The following is a 19457-nucleotide window of genomic DNA, read 5'->3' as shown; positions in this document are numbered from 1 at the left end:
ATTCAGAACATTTGACATTTCTTCTTCAGCCTCCTTTCCTCCTCATCAAGAAAATAAATAACTGCAATTCTTGACCAATATTAACTAGTCATCACTGTTGGCTAGCCACAGGTAGAAGTCATAGAGGAAGTGAAGAAGCTGAAGGAAGAGAAGATGTTTCCCTTATGAATAATAAGGCAAGGTGCTTTTTTTACAGAAGGGGCCACATAAAAAATCATAACAACACAAGCAAGGCTGACATCGTTGGCAGAAGACAAGGGAGCAGCAATGAGTTGTGGAAGACCTGAAAAGTAGAGAAGAGAAGCAGCAGTCCTCCCCGATGGAGAGCTATGGGAGAGAGGACACTCGGCATGAGCTACAGGCCAGCGTAGGAATTGAACAGCCACAGCTGAACAGCCACAGCCACCACCATAGGATGGCTGATGGCAACACCTAATGCCTGAGAAACACTAACAACCAAAACCACACATTTCCTTTCACTGTTTCCAGAATTGCTCATTTTGTCACCAAAAAAAGCTTTTTCAAGCAGATTTTATGAAGTGGGCAGAACGCTTTTCTGGACCCGAGAGCCACATGAAACACTTCAGCATCAGTTGATATCAAACATTTTTCAGTCACCTTATTTCATCACAAAGCTGACAGCTCCTGCATGGTATTAACTGAAATGTAATTATTGGGAGGGTTTTTTTCCCCTTTTCACCTTTTCTCAGTTCAGCCACCAACCCCTTCCCCACTTGCCCTCTCCCCCTCAAAAATCCTCACTGTTTCAGACAGGTCTGTGAAGAACCTGTTTTAGTAATCAGTAGGGTGCTCCGATTGCTTAACCATGACACAGATATTGCCAATACCTCACTGCAGAGGTGTTTCTGGTGCGGTCTGTATTTTGCCATGTAGCCTTCCTCCACAATGTGAGCCACCTTAATAAAAGAAGCCATTTTGCTGACACTCACAACTGAGAGAAACATTTGTAATTGGAGCTTCAGCAACTGATTGTCCTGAAAAATGATATGAAGAAACTATTCTAGGAGGGATTAGCTCTTGGTTAGGAGCTAGAAACAAAGCACTGTTTAAATGCCATGAAATCAAGCAGCGCTCCACAGACCATTTTGGAAGAACAGCTCTGTGTGGATCAGCTTCCTGAAACACAGACATAGAAGGATGCAGAGACGAGCCTCTAGAAAGCTTCTGTCTGTCTGTCTGCCACTGGGGTTGGCAGCAGCCAGGCGGACAGGTTACTGATCCCCTGACTCAGCCCCCTTGCAGAGTCACACAAAGCTCCACTTTTCCTCAGATACAAAGTGCCAAACCCTGCTAACACAATCACCAAGGGATCAACTACCCCAGTCTTTGGCTAGACACGCTTCTCCTTTTCAAAGCCCATTTGAGTCATTTAATCGTCATGAACACTGCCCTTATCAAGCCTGCCTTCAGTCAAGTGGGAGATTCTCAATACTACCTGGCAGAGCAACTGAAACCTAATGTGTGCAGAAGGGTACTCTGCTCCCCCAAAGCTCAGATCTCCTCTAGAGCATTGCCTTGCCATGTTTTTAGATGCTGGGAAAGCTTTTTACCTCTGAGAAATGTCACAGGCTCCAGAGCTCCTCCTCCATTTCCACCTCCTCTTTCCAAGTGAGAACAATTTATCTTTTTCCCAGCCAGCCCCAACTGAACAAGCTCTCCTCTATTTTCTTTTTTTTTTTTTCTTTTTTTTCAGTCCCTTGCCACCATACTGACACCCACTACAAGAACACCAGTTTGGTCCATTTGTGCTCCCTGAAGCTCTTCAGCCTTTTCTGGGCTGTGCTACATTTGTAGACTTCCTCTCAGGAAAACTGCCTCATGTCGAATAGAACTACAGTAAAACTAGCAACAGCTGACAGCAGGGTCTAGCCTGAAAGTCAAAAGGCTCACACAGCATGTTATCAACATTAGGAGTGTTAGACAACCTTTAGTCAAGTACATGTGCTATGTACTGTGATCATACAATTGCATTATTTGTCTTAATATCATGCGCAAACCAAATCTGATGGTTGCTGAAGAGCTTTTCAACTTCTGTAAAGGCAAAATTACTAACGCACGCTAGCACTGTGTGGAAATTTCCAATAGGCTTTCCAAGGGGAAAAAAAAAAAGTGATAAAGAGCCCACTGCTCCTATACCCCATCTCTTTCAAAAAGCTGCTGAGCAAAGTGCTAAATGAACTTGCTAAGGTCACCTGAAAACCAGCTCTGACCAGTTATTCAATGGCTTTTCAAGAACAAAATAAATATTGAATACTTTAAAACACCATTCATATTTAATATTTACCCTAACTTAAAAGGGGAATAGTGAATAAAATAGGAGACTACCTAGTCAAAGCTAGCACAGTGAAGAACCAGAAAATATTAAACAGCCAGAAAACATTAAAGAGAGAGTACAAATGAAGAGCTGTTGTGATAACTGGATAGTGTCTGGCATCAGGAGACTGAAGAAAAACACACTGCTATGTAAAAGAGGTATAATGTCTGAAAAGATGTGCAATTAGGACCAGCTATCACAGGGTTTAACACATTATCTCTTCAGACTCCACCAAACAGGTTCATGAGGATCTTTGTTAACTGAAATCAGATGGATGCTCCTGGAGGAGGAAGTTACTGGTGTTCCCACCTGCTCACTTGTGGGATAAACACCTTTGAGATCCAGAGCACCAAACAGTACACCAAGCTACAGTTTACCTTTTTTTTTTTGCCAGACATTGTAGCTTGCTCACTAAGCCTCATTCATCCCTCCTTCTCCTTTCCTTTTATTTTGCTTCCTCTCTTCCCCGGTATTACAATGTGCAGAGTAATGTTGTTAAACAACTACATTTGTGAATGTTAAGAGAGAAGTATCCTTTTGAATTAATTGGGCTGGAACCAGCAGAGGAGTTGCATACAAGGACCAAAGATGATTCTCTTCTTCTGAAACTGTGGCTCTTCACAGGTGCATACCAGGCTTGAATTTGAAATTCCTTTTTGATGCAACTACATACCAGTCTTGATTTTAAAGTTCCCTTTCAGTAAAACTACTGCCTGTGCTTTCTTTTAAACTATTGTGAAGAAATATGAACACAGAAAGCTATATTTTTATATCAATATTCTAGAGGCACATAAAAGGGAATCTAGCTTTGCCCTCGTGATTTATACTGTCAATAGAAAGCGTTAACTAAGTTACAGTAATATTATTCAGTTGAATTTAGTTTGTTATATAGCAAACATATGTGAGCTATAAATCTCAAGAAACAAAAAAATTTGTTTAGCTGTAGGCGCTTTTATATCACCAGTGGGCATAGGTATGCTTTCAACGTTTTGTCTATTCAATGCTAATGCCAGTGGATTAGGCAGATTAGATATGCCTACCAGTGCAGCTCCCCGATAAATTACAGGCTTTCTATCCACAGCAGGCCCTCAATAATTCTATTTTCTGTGGAAATGAAAACGTATCTTTGGAACAAAACAAAGCACTTGGTCATCAAGCCAGTCACTGGAAGTTTTGTTAGTATCTTAAAAATACAACCATACATAGAAGCATGCCTACCATTCTGTAAGTCACCCTGGGAGCAGCAGGACTAATGAAGCCCGGTTCCTATGATATTACATCCTACATTTAGCACCCATGCTGTAACACAGTCCATGAGTCCTCCAGTGCAACACAGCTACTATTCTGCTGTATCCCCCGAAGCTCCCTCATGGCAGTCATTACTCACACAATACCTGAACTTCTCCATCACACACAGAACTCTCTCCCTCCAAGTGTCCTCCCACAGCACTCCTCCACCAACTCCTCTCCACATCTTCCTCCTTCCTAGAGTCACCACCTTCATCCTTCCTTTTCCACCCAGCTCCTGCCAGCCTAGTGCTACATCTGCACTGATGGGTGACCAGCGGCAGCTGAACAGAATTAATTAGACATGACCTCTGCCTCCCCCAGTCTTGCAGAAACCACTATAAGTTGGGCAGTGAGACCCAACATCATTACAGGGAAGATAGACGGACAAAGGAATAGATAGGGTGGTGGCACACGCTGTGTTTTCTTTGGAAGCTAAAAATCTAGTCTCTTCCAAAGGCTATTGGGATGCTGTTAGCATTTCTTTTCAGGAAACACATCAGCATGACAGAGTTATCAGAAAATTCATCTTTCAAAGATGTCCTGGTATAATTATTTTTCATTGCGCAACTTCTGCTTTTGGAAGCTTAATTTACACAGTTAAAACAGAGAATACAGCCAGTAAGTGTGTTGCTGAGTTGTATGCATTTTATTGAAGCCTTTAAGAAGCCATCTAAAAATATTAGTGCTACTGCCTCAGACTGAGGTCCTCAGCCCTATCTTCCACCTACAGAAAGGCCTCAGCGTGATAGAACAGGATGTACTATGCAATTCCTCAAGAAAAGATGGGCTTATGGCAAGTTTTTCTGTTTCCTCTAGCTGTGAGAGATCAAAGTGATACCAGCGAGAGATTTAACATGGTTTTGGCTGCTGTGTTATGAGAGAGGTCTCAATAGCAGTCAAATAGGTTTTGCATTTATATTTTTAAACCATGTCATGGAGCCTAAAGCAAAATTTGCTCTGTGGAGGAAACACGCATCCCAAAAAAGTATGGACTCTGGGCAAATCCAACATGGAGAGTTGGGAGCGAGCTTACAGGATCCAGCCTGTCTTTGGGAATCTTTGGACAGGCTGTCCCTTGAAAATTAAATAAAAGGCAGGAGCGGAAAAATAGGGACACAATTGTGGATATACTGTGTTTAGAGAGCATGCCTGTATGCTTCGCATTGAACTAAAGGTTATTCTTTACCACCACCCATGTAAAATTTCCCACTTCCGGCTGAACTACTCAGCTGAAAACTGGAAGCCATCAACTTTAGATAATGGATAGAGAGAATCATAAATATATATATATAGATATATCATAGAAAAGTATTTAGCTGTGATTATAGTGGCCAACACCCACTTTCTTAGATTATCAATAAACTGCATTTCTATGAAAAGGGATTAGCACTAATTACTGCTGGTCATATGGCTTAGTAGATATCTGTGGATTTCATAAACTTAAATCAAAACTACAGAACCACGGTCCTCTCTAGCATTTCCACCCATATTGGTATACAGCAAAGTAACAGGAACTGGTTTTGGACCGTTACCACCAGTTTCTACTGGCAGAAGTCAGGGCCTAACATGAACATGCTGCCTGCACAGCGCTTTCTTCCCTTCCTTTTATTTTCTCCCCTCTTTACAATCCAGGAACACATTACCTTTTCCTCTAGAAAAAGCCATGCCTTTGAAGGACAATATTAATAGAACTTGTTCCAAATGAAAAGAGGCATTAAGGCAAATAATACTATACATTTATTAAGATCCCCACTTGAATTTCTTTCATCAGAAGGACAGAGCTCTGAATGTGGTTTTAATTTTTGGTTTGTTGTTGATGATTAAGCTTGGCATAATTTTTTTTATTTACAAAATGTCAAAATGATACATTTAATTATTTTTTCAAAATGTTTTTAACAGAAATGTTGTCAAATGTTCCTTGTCTAGAAGCAGGTTTTGTTTCAGAATTTATGTAATGCAGAACAAAAATACTCTCCCTCAAAGAGTCCTGTATCAATCTTAATGATAACTAACTGTAGTAGTTTATAATTTATCCTCAGAGAAGTTAACATTTTAGAATTACTTCACTCTTCTAAACATAAGCCTTTATCTTCTAATAACATGAAATACATTAATCTTTCCTGACTTTATTTGGCACAATTTAGCTTCCTCCTGAAATGCTGCAGTTCTTGGCAATTATCTGAATCTTGTTCTGAGACCTAAAATTGCAAAAGCTAAAAATATTAAAATATACTATTTCAAGTAAGAAGTATATTTATTAATTCACACTAACAAGAACTGAGTAGAGTTCACAAATGAGCTCAAGCATTCCAAAATCACAATATTTTATATCCTATTTTGTATTTGGACAAAGCCTAGTCAACTAGAACTAACCGTGACACAGAAGACTGGAATAATTTTTAAATATATTCTTTCCACTGAGCATTCAGTTTGTTCAGCTTAGTGCCAACACAAGCTCTCCTTAAATCCTAGGCTGCATTCATGGGATAAACTGCTGATTATATCAAAAGAACCTTCTCCTTGCCAAAGTATTTGATACCTGGCTGGCATTTTCACTAGCCAAGTGTGGTTTGCAAGCTTTATGAACTGTGCTGCAGCCTATGCTATTTTGTTCCTATGATAGCTAGAAGCAGCAGCTGAGGGAGATCCAAGCCTGTCATTTTCTAATCTAAGTCACCACATGCATCGTGCTTCATCAGTGATGAAAAGCAGAAATATAGCAGCTGGACGTGTGTTAGGCTGAATAGTGTCTTTGGCCATATAGTGTTCAGAAGACATTTTAATGAAGTCTAATGTCCGTAGCTCTAATTCATTTTGTGTGCAGCAAACTGAACTACACATACACACTCAACGCAGACTGTGCATTTATCCTCAAAGAAAACTGAAATTACTTTGATTCTGGTAATTGTCAGGTATAACATCAGCAGTGTTTAGGGAAAGAGAGCCATGCTATCCTCCATGGCATCACTCCAAGGCTCCTCAGCAAGACAGGCAAAACTAAATGCTACTGCCCTGAGGATGAAAAGAAATTAAGTAATTTTGTCCTCATCCCTGGGCCAGTAATATGCAACTTGGGAACAGCAGCAGAACAGGGGTATAGGTGGGGTGGAGGTGCTAGAAGGGGGGTTATGGTAGGTGGTGAAGTTATTGGATTGCAGGGGAGTAAGGGTGAGGACCTGGGAAGAGGTCTGGAGGGATTCCCAAATATCCCTAGGGAGTGGGTGCCAGCAAGGAGTTACAGGGTTCTGAGTGGGGGAGAAGGTTTAGGAGCCGTTAGGCACGATTTGGGCCCATAGCAGGTTTTCTTCTCCTCCTTCCCCCCTAACCTCCCACCCTCCTCCTCCTAGTCTGGCCTTGGTAGAGCTGAGCCCTCTGCCTATTACTTTTCAAAACTGTATCCTCTTTTCCCACCTCTCTCCCTGGCGGGCAAAGCACCCTAATTCCCGTCCCATCACCCTTAGATACCTTTCTCCATACATTCCTTCTCTCCCACTTCCCTCAGGAGCTTCTGGCATGTAAGAACAATAATATGAGCTTGATGGCACTTGGAGAATTATAAAACAGACCAACGATGTTCTTTCCCTGCTCTCTTTGCAGGCTGTTCTGGTCAGTTAACACTTCACTCACCATTAGCCAGAATTTTCCCTGACCTGTTTTAATTATTCCTTGTAAATTCATAGCCTCCTTTCGGATAACGGATATTTTGAGTCACCAAGTCCCAGGAACCTGAAAGAAAAGCCAAATGGAAATATCTCTCTCCGATCTTGAAACAGTTCAAATAGATCTCCTACTCTTGTGCCCGCTACACCATTACATTTCTTTACTTCCAAAAATTCCACTTGGAGGCTGAATGTTTTGTACAGAACAACCACACCAAGGGCTAAAAATAAGTTGCATATACCTGTGACTGGAAACAGCACAGCAGGGCCAGGAAAATCCAAGAAAATGGGGAGTGTTTGACAGCCAAAGGAAGTTTCTCAAGTAAAATTACTCTGCTGCTGCCAATATTATTTAACACAGAAAAATCTCCACTGGTTTCTAGGACGTTGGTCCCATGAACCAACTATCTCGCAACCTACCTTTCAAGTCTCATTTGCTTCTTCAATGATTGACTTGCTATAGGGAAAAATATGCCCTTCATTTTTCCAAACAGGCAACCTACGCATTGTTCTCCACAAACTCTTCTCAAAATGAGTGTGTACATTTGTGTGTATGTAAAAGCTTTAAATTTCAAAGCACAGTTGTATTAATTTTGGTGCATAATTTCAGGCTTCCCTCTGACAATATAAAATTATGCTGCCTAGAGTGATGTAAATTGGGTACCATAATAACTAATTCAATTTGTAATGTCTCTCCCTTTCTCTAATATCAATTATCTTCTACAGCACCACAGTGTCATTGAAAAACACTAGAACAAATTATGCACAAGAACCACTTTACAAGGAAAAATCAAGAGGATGTATGAAAAAATATATCTGATTACAAAGACTGTGTAAACCGAGACAATGAGGTCACTGTTCCCCCTACAGCTTATACTAGTGCTATTTTATGGTTTTTCCCATCAACACAGAGCAGGTTTTTTTCAGCTTCTCCCCCCCCCAATGGTATCAGTTAACACTGGAATAAACACACTGCGTCCAAACTTCAGTCAGTATAAGATAACAAAGCCTTTCCGGCTGCACTAGAAATTCATACCAGCTAAGAATCATTCTTGACATCCACAAAATGTATAATGTTTAACCTTTTTTTGAAAAGCAAGTATAAAGCAATTGAAAAACACTTCCAAACAAGCATAGCTACATTTTACACTCACCTCTGCGAAAAGTGATCATGTATAGTACAATGCAATGCAGATTGGGCTTCATAATACAAGGGCTACTATAAATTAAATACCACATAAGGAAAGAAACTTAAAGGTGGACAGACAAGCAGAAAGAAATATAAACCATGTAGTTATCTTAAAATAAACCACTTGGAACAGGAACATGAAAAAAATCTTGACTGCTAATCAGAAAAATGTATAAAATTTTAAACCAGTTAGATGACTACATATAAAGGCCCCACTTCTCAAAAACTCAAATACTTGCTACATAATAAAAGGCTATACTTCTCTTCTTTCAAAGACACTGATTTATTTTTTCTTGAAAAGGAAAGCCTTACACTAGTCTAATGAAAACAATGTTTTTGATTATTTAACTCAAGATAACAAAATGCCTCAGACTAGTCCTCAATTATAAACATGACACTACTATTTTGCATTAGTCTAAAGAGCCCTCTAGTGTTCACCTACCGCAGGGATAATAAATTATTTCAAATGACTAAGGAACTTCCTTGCAAATCTCTACCTATTACTCTATCAAACACCTCTAGCTAGCAGAAAGAAAGCAAATTTTAGGCACTGGGTGATACATCTGCATGAAGAAAATAATTTAAATTCCATAATTAAGTGTTTATCAGGAGAATATTTCTATTTTACTTTCTGTATAATTTTAAAGGGTTCATGAGCTTAAACAACATTTCAGTCAACCATTAATACTATTCATTGATATATATTTATTTATATATAGAAAAAGAGCCGCCAGTCTTCAAAATGAACTAGCTCTCTCATTCAGTTACCACTACTGAAAGTCAGTGGGTCATGCTGCAAATGTCTCCAAAGAGGTATTTTTCTATATTGAACTGTTCAGTTCAATTCTTGAAGGACCTCCCCGTTCCAGTTTAAGCAGCAAATTGCAAAAGCCTTCAGACCATGTTGTGGAAAAAAGGGAGTATCAGCTTAAGATTTCTTACTCATTCACATGCCCCACTCCCTCAGCTGAGCCAACAAAATTGCCTGTGGAGATAAGCTATGAACCACACCACAACATGTCCCAGCGCTACCACAGGCTGCAGAAAAAGCATATAGAGAGACTATGCCTTCGGGTTCCCTATCGACCAGCTGAGAAAAGATTTTAACCCATTCTTCCATTGAAAAGAGCTGCAAGACAGACAGATTTGTGCAATCCATAAAATAGCACAAAATATTCTTACATTTTGTCCACAGGGAGTCTACATATAGACACACACCATGTGTACCTGTGGAGTGACATATATTCTGGACACAAAGAAAAAACAGTCTCAGATACACACCTCATCAGAGCAGTGCCTTAAGTTGGGCAATAATAATTCGCATCATCTATCCTTGTTGCATCTCCACGCCAAAGACACAGTTCCTGAAGTATGGTGTTATTGGTCATTCAGACACCCTAAAACATATCAAACCTCCCACCTGAGCTATTTTCCCCATGATAAGTCTCCCTTTGGTGGGTATTCTGTCTTAGTTACTGAACGTCTGGATCCTCTTGCTCTCACCTGCTGCCACAGACCCTGTCCATGGGGCCAATGAGATCAGGGAATTTTCTTGCTGAAAATTAACCACCTGTCAGATCAGGCCCACAGTCTGTCTATTACATGGCCACACAAGGGCTGGTGCTGGCACAAAGCAGAAGCCAGAATTCACGGGTAAGGAGAAAGGGCATAATCATCTAATTTGATGGCACACCATCCCACAGGCTCCACCACCAGTGCCTTCACATCTGATTATGGCTCCTCTTCTTGCCTTGCACCAGTCGTAGGTGATACACAAGTCCCTCCTGCCGTTTCTCATGAACCGGGACTTCCAGGTCCTCATTTCTTGGTGGACAGCTAGAAACATCTTAAAATACAAATGAAAGGCTCTCTGAGCGCCATCTCTGTCTCCATCCTAGTGATACCTACCCTTCAAGCCACAAAATGGCATTTAGCTTTAAACACTGTACAGCTCCACCAACAGAGGGAATGCCTCATTCTCACCTTTCATATCAGCTTTGAAATCAAGCTTGAGATCTGATTCAGCTGACTTGCAGTGAATACAGGTCAATGAACTCCTAAATGGAGTGTCTTCAAGCTGTCTCACAGCCTCTCCATTGCTTCCTTTGCTTTAATAGTCAAGCTTCTACTCTGACTCAAGACTGGGCCTGTAGAGGTTTTGGCTTTGGAAACAGCTCAAGAGAGCTCTAGGATAGGACTTTTTCCAAAAACGCACATCTACTGCATACAGTGATCACCTCAGCCATGCCAGGACCTCCTGGACCAAACTACTATCAACTATTTGGAAGGTTCAGACCAATGAGGAAAAAAACAAGCATTTCTGTTGCGAGGAAGGGGCCTTCTGGGATGGCACAGATAGGAGCTAGACATGGCCTGATTGCCTCTTTAAGGAGGGTAGGCCAGAGGATGAAGGAAGTAAAGAAAGGATAGGACCAGACCAACTGCTTGCAAGCCCAATAGTCACAGATACCTCTTTCCTATCTTCTTAGCTCTCTCTTCCCCCTCAGCCATGCAACATCCTTCCCAAGGTGCTAAGTGTGGAAGAGTTTAGGAAGATGGACCTTCAGGGTGCCCCATACAAGCAGCAGGAACTAGGCAGGCTTGTACTGCATCTTTTTTTGTGAGATTCACACAGAAGAAGCAGCAGCATTTCACCTGAGGGCACTAAGTTGAGGAGGTGAACCAGTTTTTCAGAAGCGTTCAACCCTCACATTTTTTTTGAGTGAACTGATGAGCCAGGGAAACACCTTATTTAAATGGACACCTAAGAACAAACTAAGTTATCAGAAAATCTTGACCTAAAGCTTTTAGCTTTCTGAACAAGTCCTACCCCTTAAGGTCTACACTTACTTTCCACTCTGGAATGGCCCTGCATCTTGCGATGGAATACTGCATCCAGGCCTTGTCTGAGCTAAAGAAAGGTACAGTGCCTATCTCAACATGAAACAGCCCTCTCCACAACCCTACAGAGACATAGTCTCCATGATGCAAATGTAAGAAAGACAACTGCCTTTTCATTGCCTTTGCATGGATTAACAATCCTTCCTGTAAATGGGCTCCCAAGAATTAGACAACGCAGGGTGAGTATAACTTTCCATAGGTAAAGCAGTCTAATTTGATCCACTCTGTAATCTCCAACACCTTGAGTACATGTTCCTAAAAATGTTTATCAGTACAGTACTTGTTATTGAATCTTCCAGCCCACACCAGTAACAAGCGCTATGGATTTCCCAGTGAAGGGTGGTTGCCAGATATCACAGAATGATTACCATACCCTTTTTTAAGGGGAAACCGGTTCTTTTCCAAGCAGCTGTAATATCAGAATGAAGTTAGTACAAAATTGTAAATAACTTCCTTTTCACATCCTGACATCAGCAAGCTACTGTTGGTTATGCCTTAGAAACTCTATTTCGTCGACTGTAGTCATGATCCAGACCTGAAAGAAAAATATATTCCCTGCACGTAGCATTTTAGAAACTACTTGTGTACTTAGAAACATGTGCCAGAGAGTTCTTCTTTACATTGTCCAACCAGTATCATGTGAAATTCCATGCCCAGACTCTTCAGGCACCTTTCACAACAAAAAAAAAAAAAAACCCAAAACACCCCACCTTTCTCCCCCCACACACACATAGTTTATCTGAAGATCTATCTGTCTATCTTGTGTTTACAGAAGCACAGACTGAGCCTTTGGCCTTGGCAAAGGTTGGATATAACACTGCCACTATTGGAGACACGTAACTTTCTCAGGAGATTATGAGTTTACTGCAGCTCTTACAATTCTTCTAGATACCACTATGCATTCAAAATTGTCCAGGGCATAGCACCTCTAACACTTATGCCAGGAGTGTGGAATGTATGTGCCTAGAGGATGATGCAACAGCAAAGACAAAACTTCTATGTTCTTTAAGCTACAAAAGCATAACTTGTATGGACCGAGTAATTACACTGGTACTTCCACATCAGTTTAATTAGCTCTGATGCAGCTCTTTAAAGCGAATTTCACCAAGATTCTCAACCATTTTTTCCTGTAAGATACTTGTTCTCAGCAAGAGAGGCAATTCTTCATCTACACCAAAGCTTTTTCTTTAGGTAGATAATGCAATAAATACCAAATAAAGTATTCTGACATTTTATTCCTGCATCTTTCATAATTCATAGTAGCTTTTTATATCCACTGCATGGTTGCAATTGAAAAATAACAAGAAATGTAACCCTGCAGTGAAATAAAAGCAAATATATTAAATACTTGTATAAATAATATTAGATTTCTGTAACTTCTTGATTTTTAGAAAGCCTGTGCAAAAGTTTTGAGAATGAAGTTTGATAGCAAAGACATTCCCTCCGACAAAACTGATACTCATCCTCAAGATGTGCAAGACTGTCATTCCAGAGTCCCTTTAGATTTGCTGTAGTCTAATGATATATTATGTACAATCAGAAACACTGCTAAAATAATGGGATTAGGAAGCATACCATCAGCCTTCATCTGAGCTCTATTAAGCAGGTTAGACATATGAAAAGCCATTTAGTAACTAGTTGCCCACTCTTCCATTAGGAATAGAATATGTGACACAGTCTTAACTACCACATGTTTATTTACAGGATTCTTACTTCAGGGATCTGAAAGGATATTTTTGTATTGCAGTTACTGTAAGGACAAAAAGCGTGAATTATTTTAAATATAGAATGAAAATGTCCGTTCACTGACCTCAGTTATAGAGCATTTGCACAAAAGCTTTAGAACTGTTTATAGCTTCCTAGCATTAGCACAAGTTTGTTATCTAAATGTAAATGAAATTTATGTTTCCCATCAGTATCAGTAAAGTTATCAAGGGATAATAAGCAAAAGGAAAATACATAAAATCCTGTAGTGATTTTAAGTCTACGAAATTACTCTATTGAGGTCATTAACCACAAGGTCAAAGCACATACAATTTTATGAAGAACAACAGTACCAAAGAAGAAAACCTTGTTTTCCCAAAGGAAATTCACTGCTACTTTACTATTATTATATTTTTTCCATGTAAATTAGAGTTACATTCTCAGTGTCCTGTTATGATTTCCCTCTTCCTGTAACCTCTATTAGAAAATGAAAAAGCAGCATGAAAGAAAGCAGACTGACACTAGAACAAATTAATTATGATGCTCTGACACAAGGGACTGGATTGTTTTATTATATTAACGGTAATATAGACTAATTTTAAAGAACCCTACTGGTTCTTTCTAGAAAGAACCTAATGGTTCTTTCTCTCTCTTCTTCACAGAGACTACAGATGCCAGAAGAATATTTTGTTAAAAAAAGCAATAATTTCCAAGGTCAGGAATGAACTGAGCATGCCATTATTTGACAGGAACGTTTTCAAATACTTCCCATGACTTGAAATCATGGCAGCTGCTATCAAGTCAATTGTCACAAACACAAGGTTTCATTTTCACCCTGACATAGCCCAAAACTATCAACTAGTCTATCCCCTGAGAAAGACACAATATTATATACCAAATTTATTCAATTCTTTCCTCCCCTCCTTAAAAAAAAAGGTCAAGGTAAGGAAAAATACATGCACTACAGATCCCTGTTGAGAGGTGACTCTGCAGAGGGCAACTCAAGTAAGCAAGCATATTTTCTTCATCTGAAAAGTGAAAACCGTAACATGAATATGCATCTTCTACTTTAAAGAGAACTCTAATTCTGTAGTTAAAAAGGTTACAAGTACTTCTGCCTTTATCTTCTAAAAGCACATTGAACGGAAATCATTTGCAAGATGTAACTTCATACTTTCTATTTCATACATCAATCTTTGATTAATAACCTATTAATCAAATAGGTTAATATTAATCAAATAGGTCTTTTCCACTTCTCAAGAGAGATTTCAGAAATCAACATATTTTCCTTCTGCAATCAAAAAGGTTTATGGATCTCATAAGATTTTACACTGATCTCTTCAAATGTCCCTAAACCTTACATGCTAAAAGAGGAGGAGATTTAAATACTTGCCCAAGATTCTTTCAACCAATTTCAGGCAAAATAAGTCAGATATTAAAAATTTTATGACTGATTCACGTGAAGTCAAGTCTTTTTATAAGAGCAGGTGTGAACTGAACTCCCAGTTGAAGCTGAAGCTACTTCAAATTCTGTGCAACCCAGACCAAAGCAGAGAGTTGCTGCACAAAGGCAGTATACACTGCGCTCATCTCGCCTGGCAAAAACAGTTTGTAGCCCTGGTACACAATGTTCACTTCTGGTTATGGAGGCTTTAAAGGTAGTGGCCACTAGCCCTTCACAGACCTCACACAGGAAACTGGCGGGATGATACGGAATTAGAGTGGTGTAAATGAGATTAAAATTCAGCACTTCAAAGCAGATAATAATAGTAAACCACCAGAAAACTGGCAGCCAAAGTCTTGGACCTCCAGAGGCAGATGGAGTGCCCACCTCTAAGCAGCAGCTGCTCTCCTGGTCCAGCAGTGCTGTTCTGAGCACACATCCAGGGGCTGCCTGCAGCTGTTCAGAGACTTCAGACAAGTGCAGTTTCAATTCCTTGCATTTAGAGCATTGTCCCTCATGGCAATATATTACATGATAAGCAATATTTGGCACAGAAATCTCTAATCTTTAAATAATATTACTAAGCCTGGTTTTATTCAGTTATTAATCAGTCTTGTATCTATACTTGTCCTTCCTACAAAAATACACTCAAGCCTGTATGTTCATGCCTTCAAAGCACACATTTACCAACACTGACATAATAAAAAAGAAAAAAATGTGCTAGAAGTCAAAGCTCCATACATTAAAACCAACAAGTTTTCTCTTTTAAAATTAACATAAATAGGACAGCAATAGGATTTGGGAACTTTTAATAGTGTTCTTTATAGCACTTGTGATATACATTTAATTATTTGCTCAAAGTTTAATTAAAAAGTAGGGGGAAAAAAGCAACTGCTCTGGAAAGTTGTCCAGTTCCACAGTGCTTCACTGTGTACTTCAGTATCTCTGGCTAACATGGCATGCAGTTCTCTTTCCTTCCAGCAGTTCCCTTTTCACTGTACCCTGGCTGACACCCCTCAGCTTCTGACAGCAACTATACACTGAGAAAAACTAGCGCTCGTTTCACCTTCAGTACTACAGAAATACCATACTAGAAAGTGGTAGAAAATAAAAGGATATTGGCTCTTTTTATACTAATAACTAGTATATTGTTCAAATAGTAGTGCTAAACCCAAAATAATATTTGTGAACAAACAGTTCACTGTTTTCTCAGAACACTTTCCCTAGTTATTGATGTTATCAGGTTGTCTGAGTTGAGCTTGAACTAACAGCTTCATATCCCAAGGTCTTCTGTCAGAGGGCCAAGGGGAAAGAATGGATAATGAATTGGCAAATGATAGATTGGCAACTGCTCAGTGGCACTCACCCAGATGGACACAGAGAGGCAGGAGCTCAGTAAATCCACAGACACCAATATTCTGAATGAGGGGGGCCCTCAGGGGCATAAGTTCCCTCCTGCCATCCCACAGGTATCACCACATGCATGTTCTCAGTCACTCTATACATTGTACCAGTCCAGCTTCTCCCTGCAACATATGCTTTAATTCACTCCTGTGCACCCTTGTATACTAGTGGTATCTCCTGAGCTGATGGAAGACAAGAGGACCAGCAGAGCTCCCTTAATTCCTAGGCAGCAACTCAGGACAAAGTGGCACATGCATGTGTCTTCTGAGGACAAGGAACCAGGATACAAACCAAACAAGGGGACTAGGGGGTAATGAGCATGTAATCAGTGCTGAAGGGCACACTGCACAGTCTATGACTTTTTTTAATGCCTGCCTTTTACAGCTTTTGCAAATTAACACACTCCACAGGCTGGTGGGAATCTGAGCCATCTATGACATAAAATAAATGTATCCAACTGTCAAAACAACTAAGTTCCAATTTTTAAGAGACATATTTTTAATAACAAAATAAAAGAAATCACAATTCAAATATGTCCATTTTGACTATGTCAAAATCTAATGTTTTATTCAATAAATAAAATGTAGAACTATTATTGATACTACTTTACATTTGGTTTTAAACCTACGAAGTCAGCAAATCTCTGTGGATACTGCAAAATCCCATGATTAAGATTGACTTTATAGACAATAAAAAAAAAAAGAAACATTTCATAACAGAGCTAAAAACCAGAAGTATTCAAAATAATTAAAAGATTCAAACACACTGTTTTGTTTCATTAATGACAAAATAATTCTGATTCTTCTTACATTTTCCCCGTCATGTCAAAGAAAACATCTTGATCTAAACGCAAGTAGTTAGAACTGTGAGGAAAGAAAGAAAAGCGCCACTGAACTGAAAATTAACTCATACTGTATTTTGTTATTTTAAATATTTAGATGTGATGTAATAGAATGTCTCCAGCATCTTCCAATCTGGTGTAACTGCGGGCCTCCCCTGAAAGAAGAGCTCCTGTTTGCCTCCTTCCCCTCACCCCTCCCTTCTTTAGCTTCCTCTCCACCAGACCTAATAACTGTGCGGCCACAAAGTAAGACAGTACGGCAAGCTCATCTGACAGAAAACTTAGTCTTCTGCCAGCCTCCTTCCAGCCTTCTGCCAGTTTTCCATCAGACCAGTTTACTGGACTTCTCTTGCCCCAGGAACAGAGGAAGCGTGCGAATAGGTACAGAAATGCAATAGAAATCCACTTCTTTCTGCAGGAGCTGCAGTTGTACCAGACAGCATCATGTCCAGCCACATGCTCAGGGCATAGGTCTAAGCTAAAACTGAACAACTTTTATGTTGCCCCCCCAAAGAAAGATGGTCCTGACTTCTCACTTGTGCCAGAATAGCACTGGTGTAGGCAGATGACCTGCAAGGTCTGGGAGCTCACCACAGCCTTAATCCTACAATGACAAAAATCCGATCCCTTTCTAACTGGACCATGTCTATTACCCAGCTAATCATCCTGTTAACGAATGCTAGCAGTAGCATAAAAGAGGCAGCGACATGGTGGGTGGGCAGAGGGAGGGCAGGGACACGCTCTCCAGCCAAAGCACAGAGTTATAGACTTCAATGCAAAATCGAGGACGAGCACGATTCCTCCAAGGGCCCAGCACCGAGGTGAGGAAGGAGAGGAGCTCCACAGGCCAGCACATTCACTCTCCGTAAACCTTAACCAGTGCCCCACTGGGATGGATGAACACCCAGGCAGACGTGAAACTTTCCTGTGTTTTAGTGGGGCTTATGGTTTCCACATCCTTCCACTCCACGGAGACCATTTCGTACTATTATTCTTTTTCTTCTGACAGTTTAATGAATAATCTAGCTGAATGGTCCCACTAAGGCAGCACCACTTTTGCAGTAAAGAAATAGGAATTCTCTTCCTAGTCCATTACTATTTACTAAATAAAACCAAACATTTTATTTCTCTGTATCTGTTTTTCCTAGACCATTATTATTTACTAAATAAAATAAATAATTTTACTTTATCTGTTTTTTTTTATTCCCAGTCTCATCTTATTGTAACTGGAAGCATCTGGAAATCTATTGCCATATGAATGCACAGTAACTGTACATGCAACATTTGTCCCTTCAACTCTCTCCTCATAAGCTATAAATAAACATTACTTAATTCATTTTAAAAATAACCTATACATTCACATTTTAAAATATCCTGAAACACTTGAGTTTTCTTGGACTTTTTCAAATGTATGTGAAAATACCAATGGGAATAAACAAATACATACATATTATACAACATTTGCCAGAATAAAATGCAACACAGAAAGGCAAAATGGGCCAGGTCTCAGCTCCACAAAGGCAGAGACAGAATGCAAGTAGGAAAAAAAAAAAGCATTAAAAACCCAAGTTTTACAGGTCCTGTAAGGATGAAACATTTCATTTACATGAGCAAAAGACAGAATATAAATGATTACAAGACTACAAACAATACCTATCCTAGCCTTGACAGGAGGACCTGAGGCACAAAACCAGGTATCCTCAGAAGAAAGTATAAACAAACACCTAGCAGCACTTCCAAAAAAGCTGTTTCCAGCTGCTCTGAACTGTTCAAATTCATTCTCAAGACTGTTTTTCTGAGGTCAGGAGCAGAGCCCATGCCAAAGAATGTGATCTGTTTCATTAGTCAAAAGGGAGTATTTAGTTTGGGAAGCATCAGGAATGTTTAAGGGGGCATATTTTGGGGCTTTTTGCAGGTTACTACCGGGAAAATTCCAGATTATTGGGACTAAATTACAGGAGAAGAAAGTGATGTGTAACTATTTAATGGTTATAAAGGAGTTTAATATGCATTACTACACACTAAGTTTGAAAAGTAGTCAGTGTTCCTAGGCAGAACCACATCAATGAGAAAGATTCCGCATGTTCATTCAAATCAATCCGTACAGAATTTAATCATAATTCCAGAGAAGGAAGAGCACTTTATCCCACCACTAACTGCATTCAAAATTTCCTCTTGCACACAGTTTCTGCAGGATGGCCTCACTGCATGAGTACCTTTGGCGTCAGCAATGTCTACAACATGAGAAGCAGACTTTTGTACTGCTGGGAGAGTGTAGAAAGGTATTCAAGGATACATGGCCTTGCATGAATGAAAAAGGACTCTTACAGCTTATCTACACAAAGAAGCTACTCTGTATTAATTGAGGGTATGAATTTACAGCGCAAATTCAAATGCTGAATAACTGCTTCCACGTGCAATGAGTTGAACACTCCAGGATAATGAACTACTTCACATTCAACAAGAATATTCAATAATACCCCAAATGGGAGCCAGTGTGGAGCAACAGGTGTTGTGTACACCCTGCCTTATTCCACGGCAACTTCTCTTGGAAGACACACCTTCAGTATCAGGAAAATAGAAACTTAAAAAACAAAAACAAAACTAAACAGTTTAACTTAACGCCTTCACTTTTTGCAGATTTCCAGGAGAGAGCACACTCCACACTTCGTAGACAGAAAGCTCATTTC

General features: G+C 39.8%; 1 protein-coding gene across 5 annotated transcripts in view; it reads right to left on the bottom strand.

Annotated features, from left to right (window-relative positions):
• The window catches only part of RNF144B (ring finger protein 144B), a 99790-nt gene that overhangs the window by 67388 nt on the left and 12945 nt on the right, over positions 1-19457 (bottom strand). The window contains exon 1 of one of the 5 annotated variants that reach the window (XM_072853365.1): positions 7276-7311. The exons of the other annotated variants lie outside the window; for them this stretch is intronic. The gene's annotated coding sequence lies outside the window, so the exon portion shown is untranslated. Of the gene's footprint in view, positions 1-7275; positions 7312-19457 lie in introns of those variants that run through there. 5 annotated transcript variants of the gene reach the window in all.

Source organism: Ciconia boyciana, chromosome 2 (genome assembly GCF_034638445.1).
Source record: "Ciconia boyciana chromosome 2, ASM3463844v1, whole genome shotgun sequence".
In the NCBI taxonomy this organism is placed as follows: Eukaryota; Metazoa; Chordata; class Aves; order Ciconiiformes; family Ciconiidae; genus Ciconia; species Ciconia boyciana.
Note: the sequence above shows the minus strand (reverse complement) of the source record. Positions and strands in the feature narration are given on the sequence as shown.